This window comes from Pseudorasbora parva, chromosome 7 (assembly GCF_024679245.1).
Source record: "Pseudorasbora parva isolate DD20220531a chromosome 7, ASM2467924v1, whole genome shotgun sequence".
In the NCBI taxonomy this organism is placed as follows: domain Eukaryota; kingdom Metazoa; phylum Chordata; class Actinopteri; order Cypriniformes; family Gobionidae; genus Pseudorasbora; species Pseudorasbora parva.
In genome coordinates this window covers 4,714,127-4,730,701 of record NC_090178.1, presented here as the reverse complement: position 1 = coordinate 4,730,701, position 16,575 = coordinate 4,714,127, and the positions used below count along the sequence as shown (strand labels likewise).

At 35.3% G+C, this 16,575-nt stretch overlaps 1 long non-coding RNA gene across 2 annotated transcripts in view; it reads left to right on the top strand.

The window, feature by feature from the left end:
* Positions 1–3,076: 3,076 nt before the first annotated feature.
* Positions 3,077–16,575, top strand: part of LOC137082564 (uncharacterized) — a 74,334-nt gene continuing 60,835 nt past the window's right edge. For both annotated transcript variants that reach the window (XR_010906367.1, XR_010906368.1), the window contains exon 1: positions 3,077–3,270. This is a non-coding gene — a long non-coding RNA (uncharacterized lncRNA). The remainder of the gene's footprint in view (positions 3,271–16,575) is intronic.

Genomic DNA, 16,575 nt, shown 5'->3' with positions numbered 1-16,575 from the left:
TGTATTTATTTATTTATTTATTTATTTATTTATTTATTTATTTATTTATTTATTTATTTATTTATTTAGTGTATTTGACGTTTTGGTAATTTTCTGCCAGGACTTTATCATAGACATGTAAATATGATTTGGCATTTTAGCATTTGAGGTTAAAATGTATATAAATGGCCGATGGTTTGTCTAGATAAGACCCTTCTCCTCGCCTAGGGTCGTGCAGAGCCTCTGAAGCTCTTCTCACTGCATTGATTTGGACCATTGAATGCAGACTAAAATACAGAGGTAAAGCCTGTGGCAGGTTTCATATGAGTTTTAAAGGGGATCAAGGCGATCATGAATTAGTGTAGAGATTACAGTGTAGAGATAATGGCAAACTTGTAGGGGGGGCTAAAGCTCTTCTAAAAGTCCCATAAGGGATCAGATTCAAAGAATATTCCTAATAAAAATCTCCTTAACTGCTATTTTCTTGTTTTCTAACCTAAAAATTATTTTAGGTATACCCAGTGTTAAATGAATGAATGCAATATGAGGATTTGAATCAATCTGACTCTAGAACATAAGTGTGCACATGAAGTAATAAAAAGTTTTAAACATCTGATTTAACTGAACTTATCTTGGATCTCATTCTACGCCAGTTCTGTTTTTAAAACATCTAATTTTCTTAACGTTTCTGCATCGCACAAGATTCATAATGCTGTCAACTTTATTTCAGGATCTAACCACTATACATCATATAAACGATTTCCATTTTCTCGGGACTACCATCGCCACCATTACCTGCCCACCTGCAGTAATAAATACAGCCGCACAGGAAATGACTGCAGTTTTAGGAATATTCCAGCATCCAGCCACTTCACTGGGCTTTGCTTAAAAAAACAACTTCTTTGCGTGAAGTGCAGGTAAATGTGATATCAGCATTATAAAAGTATAATGTTGTGTCTACACCGGAGACAGTGTTTAACTCTTAGTTTTTCCCATTATAACCAAAAAAGTTGTCCGCCGAACACCTTTGACATCAGATATTTTAGTTGAATATACTTGAATTTAAGACGTAATTATTACTTCAAACATTTAAAAATACATTTGCATAATCACTGTTCTCTGTTATTTGTGATTACATGAAATGCAGGTAAACGTAATATTAATTATTCATTTTGAATTATAAACATTTATATGACATAAACATTTATTATTTGTTTTGATGTATAATTAAATAATTTGTTAATTTTATTACCAGAATAATTAAATGAAATAAATAATGAAATAATCAAACATTTAAACAATATATATAATTTAATTATTTTTTATTTATCCATATAAATTTTTAAATATTATGTGTATATAATTATTACATATATTTTTTATATTATTATAATATTCAATAGATATAACAATTATTTAAATATTATTTATTTTGATTGACTTGTTTACTTTTTATCAAGAAAATACTATTATATATTTATAAGTTTTTTATTGATTAAAAAGGTAATAATTCAATCAAAAAATTAAATTAAAATTATGATATTTGTACATTCTTGATTATATGTATAATTATATAAATATAATATTATTTATTTTGTATTTATTTTGATTAATTTATAAATGATGTATTATTGTCATTTATAAATAATTAAACATGCACTATTATTACAATTATTATCATTGTTTGGTTTTATATATAAATATAAAATTAATTTTAAATTACTATTTATTTAGATGTAATTATTACCTTTTGTCAGTAAAGTAATGGGCTGTATATAGAATACTTTGAAGATAAAAGGTAATAATTAAATTAAAATAGATAATTAAATATATTCATGCTATTATTATATTTATAAATATAGCCTACAGTTTAATTATTGTGTGTGTGTATGTATGTATGTAGGCCTATGTATGTAAATAAATAGAAGCATAAAATAATTATTTTGATTCAATTGTATTTTAAAAATAAAGTACTTCAGTATGTAGCCTACTGTGAAATAAAATGTGAGCTAATGGTTTTGTCACACTATAGTGCATATGAGTTTCCTATGAGGTGTGTTATGAGGGTCAAACTCTTTCTCTGTGTGGATGGTGGACCTGGGCTTTCTTTGCCATCCTGTCCTCTGACAGACCTCTCAGTTAGCAACTTTTGTCGGGATGATGACACCGAGCAGACTCCGTTCAGCTGTGTTTGGATTACAGGGAACCAGTAGAGGAGTCATCAGGAACAAGCCACAGATAAACACCAGCCCACAGACAGCGGGGAAAACACCACTCATAAAACTGCTGATTAAATATCTTGGCTAATTTCATGATGCTTTAGTCTCTTGGCTCCATTGTACCATATTTAAATCGATTTTCCCTCACGGTTTCCAGAGATGTTGTCCTTTTGATTGGAATATAATGGACACATTGGGCATTTTCTTTCACTTCTCAATCCCAACGAAAGCAGAAAGCTTCTTAACACTCACTAGCCTATGATATAACGAAGAGCAAAGAATGTAGTACAATATTAATTAAAGCCAGACTATGTATTTTTCGCCACTAGGGGTCGCTGACCTCTTCAAAACAATAACGAAGGCGTAGACCGATGACGTAGTGCACGAGTGTGGGATCACGGAATTTTTCCCATGGATCTAATAATGTTTATGGATCTAATAATGTTTATGGATGAGTGAATGCATTCATGTTTTTTTTAACATGGCTGTGGTATGAAGTAGGGCACGATTAGGCCTAATAATAGGAGACAGATATCAGCGCCACACGCGAATCCAGGGTGATCTAAAGAAATGAGGACATTTTATGTCTACCAAATTATCAGCAAGTACTGAACTACTAACACGGATCAGTTTATTTGACCAATTAACATTGTGAGGAAACGGAATGCTGCTTTTTTACTCAGGGAGGGCCTGGGATTGACAGCCCCCTCTTAAATGATAGCCTACTATTTTCTAACGTTTAACAATTCTTCAATAATTATTTTAGATGTGATTATTTTGTCATGCATAGAACTCTATTAAAATAAAAAAAAAGTATCTAATTAAAATATGCTAATTCGTCTCTTCAGTTACGTCACCAGTAACCGAACCACGTTCTTCCTCGCTGCAATATCCGGATTCGACTCCAACTAGCAGCGCCCTTTTTTATTATTAAAAAAGGGCTAAACTACCATTTATTATACAGTTTAGTAAGAAACACTGACAAAGATGACAGGACGCCAGTACTTTTGTCGTTTGAGAGTGAATGATATTATCAACTCGGACTTGTTTAGAAGAACAGACATCAGATAAGGTAAGCTTTGGGAGGTTTTTAGTCTGGCCCGCCGTGGCATGGCTATGCAATATTTGCATGTGATATTTGTGAGCACGTGGTTTTCTGAAATAAAACCACACTTATGAAGTACATAAGCCACACTTCACGTAGCTACTTATTAGCAATGGGAGGTTGTCATTGAATACAATTATGATTTCTCTTCGTGATAAAACAGGACTCGGGTGATCTGCTTTGTTTGAATTTTTCAGGTTGCAGCCGCTCACACTTGATCGCACTGAGTTTAGTGCAGTATTTAGTTTCTGTGGTAGCACTAGGGGAGTAAAAATAAATTAATAAAGCAACCTTGCAAATGTTCCTTCCGCGCGTCGCTCTCAAACATCACAAACACAGCGTAAGAAGGCGTCAACGTGTAGAAGTAGACTAGAGTTAAAGACTGTTAAATATGAGGAATACTTTTAGCTGTGTTGTTTCAACCGGATCTTTTGATTTTCTTCCAAATTAATGGGTAACGCGAATTATTCCGGCGGCTGGCCCACCCATCATCCAAGAATACCACCTTACAAACACAGTGAGCAAGATAAAAAAGGGGACTATATTGAGAAAACTCACTTGAAAAATACAAAGTAAACATACAATACTGGAAAATATGTGTATGGCAAGAAAGGAGAGAAACATTTAACTGAAACAGTTAAAATGTTCTTTAGACTTTATCCATTTTTGCAGTCTTTTTTTCTCTGAAATTTTCTCTGGACCCCAGTTTGAAAACTCCTGATCTAAACTGCATTTGAGTGTGTTGAAAGAAGTTATAATGTTATGCTGTTTTAGTTTGTTGGCTTTATAAGACTAGCAGTAACTACATCATACTGATGAATTTCTAATATTTCAGCAACATAACATGGATTCGTTTTATGCTCACCTGTCTAATATAACACATGCAAGAACAGCATCTCTGCCAATGTCACTTTTATTTCTATAGCACAACTAAACACAACACCAGTTGACCTGTGTGCTTTACATCAATGTACATAATCACATAATACAATACAATACATTATTGGCTATATGCTTGGTCAAAAAGGTAAGTTTTTAGCCTAGATTTAAAAACAGATATGGATGCTGCTGATCTAATACTTAAAGGGGGGGGGGGGGGGGGGGGGACACACTCAGTTTCAGTCAGTGTCATGTCAATCTTGAGTACCTATAGAGTAGCATTTCATCCTGCATATCTCCGAAAAGTCTTTATTTTTTTAATAATTATATAAGAAAGATGCGCTGTTCCGAGTCTTTCCGAAAAAAGCCGAGCGGGTGGGGGCGTGTCGTGTGAGCGGAGCTAAATAATGACGTGTGCAGCAGCGCGCTGTGTGTTGAGTCGAGCGTCATCCCTAACAGCGGGAAAAAAACTTTATTCAAAATAAAAATATGGCTTTTAATCAGATACAGCCATACATCTATGATCCGGAATCAGACCCAGAGGCTGCAGTTGAACAGGAGCAGCAGCAAAAACGACTAGAGCAGGACGTCTCTATGTGGTACAAGTTATACACTAACTATATAATATGCTTAGCGGCTTGTGTTATTTACATATTTATACTTGAATTATATCGTCGTATTATAGCAGTCTCACTCACCCTTCTAACGTTGGGACTGCTCCATCCTTCAGGATTAGGCGATTGGGAAAATTCGGCGTCGAGCTGGGCCTTGTTTATGAAACAGTCGGCACCGAAATGCAGCGAACAGATATAAACATTCGCGCAACTCAGTTGCTGATCCGGAAAAGCAAATTACATCCACTGTTGCCTTAACGCGGGGTTTTAGAGAATCTGTGCAGGACTGTCTTGGTCTGGCAACCAAAAACCCACTTTTTTGGTGACATTGTTATGTGCTATGTGTAATTGTCACCTGTTTAGCATCCTACAAACCAGCGTTTTGATGGGCATAGCCTGTTGCTTTCGCTCTCTCCCTCGCTCTCTCTCACGCTCTTCCGGTAGAATTGTCCGTAAGGCCCATACAAGGAAATTCCGCCCCCATTAACGTCAAAGGGGACGCATGATCTCAAAAAACTTGCCGAAACTTATGACTAACCGGAAGTAGTATTTTTGACAAAGAAATACTCCCATCAAACGTCCACCTTAACTTTTGAAACTTTGTCTATGTTTAGTATGGGATTCCAAGTCTTTAACAGTGTAAAAAGATCAGTATGCATGAAACAGCATTTCACCCCCCCTTTAAGGGTAATGCATTCCACAATCTGGGAGCATGCAGCCACTGAAAAAGCACGGTTACCCTTTCTTTCAGCTTTGATTTCAGAATACATATAGCAATCTCTGATTTGACAACCGGAGAAACACAACTGTACGATGTTCTGTCATTAAATCCACAAGGTAAGTGGGCCCAAACATTTTAAAGATTTAAAAAACAAACAAAGCATTTTAAAATCGACACTGTATCATACAGGTAACCAGTGCAAAGAGTGTAGCACACTGGAGTAATATGGCCCCGTTTTTTTAGTCCAAGTCAGGACTCTTGCCGCTGCATTTTGTGGCATCTGTAACCGGGATAAAGCTGATTGGCTGGTCCCAAAGTACGGTGAATTGCAATAGTCAAGCCTTGATGTTTAAAAAGGCATGACTTGCTCTTTCAAAGTTATTCAAATAAAAAACAGATTTTACTTTACCTAAAAGACGGATCTGGAAAAAACAGGATTTAACAGGTTTATCTGCATGTCAAATTTAAGACCATTATCAAAAACAAAAAAAACCTTTTCTGCTTTGCAGAAAGTGTTACATTTCCCAGGGTCATTTGACTAGGAAGATCAGATGAGGCAAAAACTTTTATTTCTGTTTTATTTTTATTAAAATTGTACATCAATTAAGCAGGCCCTAAGGAATTCCAGCCTATCGATATTTGGTTTTAGGGGTTTCGCATTACAGTAGAAGGACAACCCATGTTTCCTGAAGATAGATCCTAATATGGGAGCATAATGTGAAAGGAATGGGGGCTAAAATTGATCCTTGAGGAACACCACAAGATAGAACAGTTGCCTCTGACAAATATTCCCCAATATTAACACTAAACTTCCTATTTGAAAGATAAGATTTAAACCATTCAAGGACATCTCCTTTGATACCAACACAAAGCTCCAAGTGTGCAAGAAGGATAGAGTGATCCACTTTATCAAAAGCCGCGCTGTCTAGCAGTACAAGTACAGTACAATACCCAGAATCAGCAGCTATTAACACGCCATTTAAAACCTTCAGGAGAGCAGTCTCTGTCAAATTAAATCTTTAAAACCTGACTGAAAAAGCTCAAATACCTTATTTTCATCCAGGAAACTCTGCAGCTGTTACAACACTGTCTTCTCTAAAATCTTTGAAATATAAAGCAAATTAGTCAAAAATTTGAAATTTGCAAAAACATTTAAGTCTGAACTTGGTTTATTTAACAACGGCGGAACTATAGCATGTTTTAATGCTTCTGGTACCGTGTATGTTTCCAGACATTGATTTATGATGTTTATAAGATGAGGCCCTACTGCATCGAAAACTGGTGTCAAATGAAATGGAGGGATGGTATCCATACACAGCAAAAAACATGTTGGGAGATTTATCACCACGGGTGTTAAAATTATCACTTTCCGGGTGAACATACAGGTCCATCTTTGCTTGTGTTAAAACAACACTGACGAAAGTGTTCGTTATACAAACACTGTGTTAGTGTTTCTTTTTAGTCACTCAAGGTGTTGAGAAATGTATTACTCATAAGTGTACATTTAACACTTTATGGTGATTAATCTCACACACCCAGTGTATTTAATGTTTATTTAATGTAAATACTTAAATACTAAAATGGCACTGTGAATGAAATGTAAAACAATTTATATATATTATTTTATTTTTTCCCCCAAAAAATCAAGTGACTACAAATTTATTTGAATATTTATTGAAATTGTAATATATCAATTCCATTACATTTATGTATTTGGCAGACACTTTTATCCAATGCGACTTACACTGCATTCAATACCATTTTTAATAAATAAATAAAAAACATTTTTGTCAGTTCTTGCCTTCCCCGGGAATCGCTACAGTAAAGCCATTGTTGTCACACATACAATTGAATAAAACAATTTCTTGTTATACTCCAATGCTATAATATCTTACCATGATAAATCTCTACTGCGTTTCAAACAAGATTAAACAAAGAAACATTCCTCAAGTAATGTTTTAATTGAAAATACAAAAATTCAACATTGTATATATTAAATCAACCTTAATGTTAAAAATGTCTGGTTTGTAATTCATTCTGATAAAAAATACTATTCCTTTATAAATTAATACATTTACATTTGGCAGATGATTTTATGCAAAGCGACTTACATTGCATTCAATGTACGCATTTTTACATTTTGTCAGTTCTTGCTTTCCCAATTCATCGATCCCACGATCTTGGCGTTGATAGCGCTCCTCAAAATGATCCAAACACATAGTATCGTTCCTGTTAAAGAGACAAATTTGGTTAAAACAAACACATTAAAAAAAATCTAAGATATAAAGTTTCAAACATCTTCAATCAACAAGCAGAGATACTTACATAGCCTGTCTTCCTTTCAGGATCGTTTAGGTTTGTAGAGTAAAAATGCCAAGGGCATAGATTGTGGCCTTAAGTGGTTTCCTTCTGCAATAATAAACAATATTCCATGAAACAAAAATCCTCCAAAGCAGAAAGCAAACTAAAAGACTCAAAATTATCAGGTCACTTTGTGTTTTACTTCAGGTTATTTTTATACCAACACATAGCAAGAAAACGTTATATTCAGAACATAAGCACTACTGTTACAGATTTACAATGCTACAACTAGAAAAGGCTAGAACTAAGTTGTACAGAAAAAATCGCGCATGGAAGGGCACTAATGCATGTCTGCTCAACTAATACAAAATAAGACGAAAAATGTCAAATAGTACGAGTGCGCAACGTCGTGGAATGTATACGCCAAAACTCATTTCGGCGTGCATATGATACACACTTTATGGCGTATATATGACACGCTCTCTTGGGTAGGTTTAGGGTAGTGGGGTGGGGGGTTCGTATGTATAATACGCCATAAATTGCGCATCATATGCACGCAAAAAACAGCGTATCATATGCACGCCAAAATGAGTTTTGGCGTATACATTCCACGACATTGCACACTCGTACTCGATCTTGAGTTTCTATATATTGACTGAAGCAGTTCATGAAGAAAAGCGTGTCCTACGATGTTTTCGACATTTTGGAGCGCTGTACAGAATGGTCGGCGTAACATTATGTTATCAAAGTACCACGAGAAGATTGCTAGAACACACAGAGCATTTCACTCGCAAAATGTTGCAGGCCGATCAGTATGCGCAGCGCCGACAATGATGGACCGTGCTATCCGTGGGTGCTCGGCTAGGGATCGAGCCCCGGCGTCACACAAGAAAAACAAATTAAGAGCAATTAATTCATTCGATTAACGTCTGCTTTCTCATTTGAATGACATTTCAAAACACCAGAATTAACTCGTAGTTACGGGGTGAAAGATATAAACGGTCTTATAAAGGTTGGAAGCCCTAAAGATACTTAACGTTATGCCAAATGAGAAGAAATAACTATCCAAGTCCAGTGAGTTAAAAAATGACACAATGTTAATGCTGCTACATTATTACAAAATTAGTACAACGAAATTAAGTCACTTACGTAAATCTCGTCCTCCATTAACGAATTTAGTGTGCTAGTGGGGGTTATTCAGTTATGTTAAACTGAATGGCGGATCAAAAGCGCGCTAAATTTAAACTGAGGTAAAAAAAAAAAAAAACGCTAACAGAGTTAAGTCAACCACATCGGCTACGTTACTCATTATACAAGCTCATTAATAAATCACAAGTTGATAAGATAATAATACTATACTATACCTTGTCCTTGTAACCGTTGTGTGTGCAGGGAAATCCATAAAGATGGAGAGACCGAAGGATGAGCTGGGAAATTTAAAATGCTCTGCACATGCGCAGATGTTGATTGTTAACACCCAAAGGAAACACTGTGCTTTATCACCCAAAGGAAACACTGTGCTTTATCACTAAACAAGTGATAAAGCATATAATATTTCTAAATTAACACCAGATTTTATCACTAGATGCCCAACACCAGGTTTTTATCCCTCAGTAATTTGCTGCGTAGAGGAGCCCGACGGCTTCATTGACCCACTGGTTCCCGAAGATAAGAGAAACAGGTTCAAATTGTTTAAACTCTGTAGATAACCAGGTATCGAAGATTGAAACGGTGGATGTGGATAATATGACCCATTTGTGGCTAGACATGTGCCGATTTTCGATAATGCGATTTATCACGATAATGAATTTGCACAATATTGTTATCGTGGGTACTTTAAAATATCGTAAATAATAATTTATTAACAATTTATCATTTTGTTATAATGCACTCAAGAATACTTTGCCCATCAACCGTATAAATGCTCAACACCGCTGTATTCTGCGTCAAAGGGACACGTGCGCTCAGATATAAACAAGCCCAACGTGCGTTAGCACATGACTGAACCGGTGAAGGAGACGCGCTGCTGAAGTGCCGCTCAGTGACAGCAGAGGGCGCTGATGAACTGCAGAATGAAGCCGGTTACCCCGGAAACCAGCAAACAAACAAAAAACGCGTGTAGTTTTTAAAACAGCCATTCGTTTTTGTAATCTCAATGTTGTTCATCACAGCACCAAATACTTAATACTTAAAGACTTAATAGGCTATTTATTTTCAAATTTAAACATTTTTATGTTTTAATCTGGACTACAACATACCCTAATAATTAGAACTGTTCTAATTATTTGTTATTGTTCAGTATAACTTTGAGATACGACTTCATTAGTTAACATTTTAATTCATTATTACCAAACTGACAATGAAAAATACTTATAAAGAATGAATCATTCTATGTTCATTTCTTAGTTACTGTTTGATGACATTAAAATCAAAATCAAAATAACTTTTTTAATGAACCTAAGATAAAACTAACAATGATCAGTATTTCTTTACTAACATTACCAAAAACATTATACTTTCTGTACCAAATGTAGCTATTGCTCAATCTTAGTTAATGCATAAACTAATGAGACCTTATTGTAATTTGTTAGCCTACCTGTTGTTCTTTATAGCCTAATTCTTTTGCAATTTAATCTTGAAAATTGTACTTTTACAGCTCTGAAAAAAATCAAGAGACCACTTAACATTGATTTCTCAATGAGGGGTCTCTTAATTTTTTTTCCAGAACTGTATATATTTTTGGTGCATTATTGTATTTAAACATTCAGTTATTTTTGTTCTTACAAAAATAGTTCTTAAAGCTGTTATGCTATGGCAACACTTTTTTTTGCAACTTATTTCAATATCGTGATAATATCGTATATCGTGATAAAGCTTCATCAATTAATCGCAACATGAAAAATTGATATCGGCACATGCCTATTTGTGGCATAGCCCAATTTTGAACTGTCCCGCAGACTTAAGATGGCTGACCTATCATCAACCAATATCGCGCACTGCGTAACTTTCACAAGAAAACTAAGTAGAATGCACAGTACAAAGTCAAGTTGAAGTTTGTGGTGAAGCTCTTGCCATCTCGAAAATGCCATTTTGATTTCTCATTTTGTTCCAAATGCTGGGCATGGTCCATAATGTTTGAACGAAACTACAACAGCGCCGTTTGACGTTACGCAGTTGTCCACATCTTTTGCCATGGTTTCTAGCTACGGCAGTAAAAGCAGAAACAGAGGAAAACGTGGATATGATGCCAGTAGCTATATTTCCATCCAAAGTTGCAAATGTAACTTATGCGAAAAATTGCAGTATCGCATAAAACATTCTTGAATAAATGTATATAGCTGTTTCCATTCAGAGAGTCCAAAAGAACAAAATCGTCACTTCATCTAAAAAATCACTAAGAAACATTGGATAAGCTACCATATATAATAATTTTGTATTGCCAAGAATCTGGCGGTACGATATGTATCACGATACAGGGGTTACGATACAATATATTGCGATATTGTAAGAAAAAATATATTTTTTTAGAAAGATTATTTTAAAAGAATAAAGAACACAACCATTTGCATAAAAAGTGACATGTGACTGTTTTATTTAATTGTACATTTTCATTTATATCACTAATCACAATTTGTGCAATCTAAGTAAAGGGAAATGGTAAAGTGACTGCAGGATTCTTTATGGGTACGTCTTAAAGGTTCACAGTAGGCTATAGCAGTTTTTCATTTCTAAACTATTTAGCAACAGAAACTTCAGCTCTGTAAACCGCAGGAGCAGAATAATCCTATCGTCTGGTTTACTAATGCTAAATGCGCACACACACACACATTCACCTTGCGCTTCTCCGGCTCCGCACGTCAGTTACATTCTGAAATAACACACTGCCATCAAGCGGTTGGGTTTGTGGTTTAATTTGAACACAAAGCCATGAATCTTGGATGTAAATAAATAAATATCGATACAGTGTTTTTGAGAATCGATACAGTATCGCCAAACAAAATATCACGATACTCACATGTATCGATATTTTTTTACACCCCTATGTTTATCACAGTTATGCTGTTACATCGCGAAAGTCACATTATAATTTTTTTATGCGCATCAAGGAATTTTTGGGTAAATGCTAGTGATGGGGAGTCGACTCCAAAATAGTCAATTTCTCGACTCTGTTTAGCCCCAGAGTCGGAGCTGACTTTTCGTGACATTTCCTCTGTAGAATTATGTATTGGCAACAGATAGGTAGTGATAGTCATCGCTAAATTGAACTAATTTGGACAGTCATGCTAAAAATGTGCGGTTTTAATAAGGGGATTTTAACGCTTTGTGTTGGCGGAAAATTATTTAAGAGTGTAACAACTGCAATTTTGTCTTATTTCTGACCCGGATTTGATGTAAAGTGAATGGAGTCAAGGAGTTAATTCCATAGACTCCTACAGTGGAAGTCGGGAATCCGAGTTAAATCCAAAAACCTGGAATCGAACACTCTTAGTAAATGCATTTCCATTGTAGTTTATAGGGTTGGGAATCGTGAGAAATTTTCCGGTTCTGGTTCCGGTTCCGATTCCGCCTAACGATTCCGGTTCCGATTCTGGTTCCATTAAAATTATTAAACAAATAGTGGTAAAGGAAAAAGGCACAATACACAACTTTAAACAATCCTTTTTGTGTTTATTACTTGCTCTCAAATGAATTTACAGGTTTGCAATGTCTAAAAAAAAAAAGTCCTGTACTATACATATATTACAGGATTAATCGAGCCATATGGAATTTATGGAAATTAAAATAAACATGTTCAAATTAGCGCCTCTGACATTGTCTTATTACATTTTCTCTCTCTGTTTTAGGGATGTTAACCAATGACTGTTTGACCGATGGTTGACCGTATCAACGTTAACCGATCAAAGTTGTCGGTTGTCGGTAAAAAAAAAGTGATCTCTGAATTAGGCTATTATAGACAGTGGACTAAACGCTACTACAGTTAGCCGTCTCATTACAAAATCTTTTTGTGATAAGTGAACAAATCCCTCGCACTAAATTTTTCATAACTCGCCTGTTTGTACTTAATAAACCAATAAAAACATTTGACGCGAGGTCACAGCGTTTGGGTTTGCGCGCTCACAAGGTTTGCAAAAAGTAAACACTCGGTTAGAGCCAGGGCAGACGACAGGATGAAGCGTCATTTCGCATAAGATGGGCTTACATTTGGAAATATATTACATCTACATTTCAGCGGTAACACATAAGGTGTTGATCATCGTCTTTCTTTATTATTGTTAGCACTACCTTGAACTAAAGCGGCGTCTCTTCGGAGCTGTCATTTTCTTAAATGAGCCGCGGCAATGTTTCAAATGAGCTTCTAACGCTGGACAAATGCCTTTATTTTTAACGCGATCACCTTGTACCCAAACCATTTAGAAACTAATGAGCCATTGTCCTCCGATTACAAACAAGGTCCTCGGCGCTGCGTTTGCGGGACTCGCGCTTTGGGGGATTTTAAAAAAGTGACGTGAGTGGAAGGGAGGCGGCAGCGTTAGGACAGTGTGTGTGTGTGTGTGTGTGAGAGAGAGAGAGAGAGAGAGAGACAGCGGGAGTGCGGCTCGTGGCTGTTATTTCAAATAGCGCAGCATTTTTTAAACTAATCGGTTAACCGGTTTCAACCGGCTAATGAGGCTCGGTGGTCGGTCAAGAAAATGTTTAGTTTGGATATGCTCCCAGCGCTTCGCACACACATTGCACCAGAACCGTTTTCGGAACCGACACTCAGGAATTTCGTGCGGTTCCGGTATTTTTCAAAAATCAGGATCGGTTCTGCATAAGAACCGGTTCTCGGTTCCCAACCCTAGTAGTTTATGCACGTTTTCGTATCTGATAGAAAATGTATCAGACTCAAAAGCGCATACGTTTTTTTTATGCCCATTTTTTGAATTTATGAGCATCTTTGGCATTTCCATTCAGCATTTTTTGATGCGATATCCCAAATGTGCATAAAAATATGTGGAAGGAAACATAGCTATTGACAAGCGACTCCCTCACACGTCCCAGTGCATTAGTTAAAATTGCAATTTTCTCACGATTTACGAATAGTTGGAAATATTTGGAATATTGTAAGTACTGAACTGAACTAGGCACTGGCCAAGTGTTTTTTTGGTAGTGATGCACCGAAATAAAAATTCTGGGTTGAAACCAAAAATGTAGGATGCACTTGGCCAAAAACTGAAATTGAAGGCAAAAATGTCTTCTTTTAAAAAGTTCAAACTTCATGTCACATTTATTTTTGGTGTATACGTCTCCAGGTGTTTTTTTTCTTCTATTTATTTCGTCCCGAAACCGATAATGCCATTTTCGGCCAAATATTTTTGGTGACCGAAATTTCGGTAGTTTTTGGATATTTTACTGCAAAAACTACATATTGCACCTTTAACCCCATTTCCAGGCAATCTATGAGATGAAATTGATGCTGTTCGGTGTTTTTCTTTCTTTTCTGTCCATAGGAGTGAGGGGGAGATGTGAGGGAGGATGTTTCAGGCGTGACTTTTTACTGCGCCGAGTCGAAGTACTCTCAGAAGTGCTATTCCGCCATACATTATAGTTCTCCTTTTTAATCCGCTTAGAAAAGCGCCACGTTTTATTTTATGTCACCATACTTGATCTTTCAACTATTGGTGTAACTGTATATAAATAGAGGAAACGTGGAGGTGTTTGGTCGCCTCTAACTTGATCTCTGTTTGGGACCATAGTGAATGAACTGGGCTTAGTGTGCTAAGCTAAATGCTATCAGATCGTCACCGCGCGTCAGAGCGATTAAGAGCACACACTGAGACGAGAGAGGTATGTATCAACTCGTCTTAGTTAAGGGCATAACATAGTTTAATGTGAAAAAGCGGTGAAGTATCCCTTTAATTGAAGAAATGTGCCATGAGATCGCACACACCTACAGCACACCTACAGCATACTGACGGTAAACCAGTCTGACGGAAGCGCTCGGGGTTTTGCTGAAGCAGCTGAATGTAGCAGTCAGATCCACGTTCATTCAAGCACATCCAGGCCAGTGTTTCTGGGTCGTTTCACTTCCCCTCTTGGGTCATTCTGGATTATTCCGGGCTGATCTTCAGTCTTCTGTCGAAATAGAGAACTAAAAGCAAATTAGTGGGCTTTATTTTTGACGGCGGTCGCTTTGAGGTTCAGCCTTCCTGTTTGTGCACAACATATTTACGGTCGATGTATGGTTAATTTTGGCTGCTGGGAAAAAACACAGTGTCTATACACCAGACAAATATACAGAGCCTTTAACTTTCAATTCAGCCTGTGGCTGTGATACAGCTGTACTTCAATATATGTACTTAAATTAACCCTGAAAGTTTAAGCTCAATCATTAAGCTTTATTTTGATTAATTTGAAATTTTAAACAATTTAGTATTAAAATTAATTATATATTAATGATTTTGTTGATTATTGAATTATATATGTACATACTATAATTATTATATTAAATATAAATATTAATATATTATTACCAATCCCAAGAAAGTGCTTTATTTGAAGTTTTAAATTATTATATTTATTTGTATATTTATTGTACATAATATTATTATTCATATAAATATTATATTTATTGTTATATGTATTTTTAATAATCCAATAATCCAAGAGTTGTTCCTTTCTTTATTAATATTTTTTATTGTTTTTTTATTGTTTATTTTTTATATTTTTTATTGTTGTATTATTAAATTGTATTATTTTTATTTAATTAATAGTATAGTATAATTATTAAATTAAATATGAAATTAATTGTTATAAGGTTTGTTTTTTATTTGGATATCTTTTTCCCCATTTTGATATGTTTACTTTTTTATTAATTAGTATTATTAAACTGCATATAAATATTAAAATAATTATATATTATTTTATTTTTTTTTTTTTGTGTGTGTGTTTTTGTATTATGTTTGTATATGCGTATGCGGGCACCAGAGTCCAAGACAAATTTCCCCATTGGGGACAATAAAGTTTATTGAATTGAATTGAATTGAAATTATTTAATTAATAATTAGCATTTCATGAATTCTCATATCCTAGTTTGAGTAAATGTATACACCTAAAATCTTGACATTAAAATAAGAGAGCTCTTTCTCAGCATCTTGTTCAATCAAGGTATTGCAGGAATTTCTTAATAGGTCACATGGACTATATCTAATGCTTCATTCGTTCATCTCCAGGTGTTTGACATTGACGTGTCTTACCTCAGATGAACACAAGAGGCACGTAAAATGTCACAGAAGCAGGTCTGTTATTTAATGAGCCATTCCCTGCGTGTTTCTAGTCAAAGAACTGCAGCTAGAAAATGCCAGTGTCTGCCAGTTTTCTCCTCGACAAATGATGTCTCAAGGCTGGAGAGGCGAGGAATGATGGCTTTTCACGAATTTACACTCATTAAAAACAAGATGAATTATGTCACTGTTCAACCAAGTTGCTGAATGTTTATCTCGTGTGAAAACTTATAGTGCAAGCCTTGTACAAAAAAAGTTGGTAATTGCAATATATAAAGTTGACTATTAAACTCTAAAATTTGAAAGTTAAAAAGTTGTCTATTTGATCTTTTTTGACCCAAATCTAAATAACTTGCATTTAAATAAAACATATTTGGACAAATATATTTGAATTGAATGCCATAGGCTTTTGAACATAATTGGACAATGTTATGCTCATGCAATATTTTCCCCAAACGGCTGCGTGCAGTAAAGATGGCATCAGGAAACGACT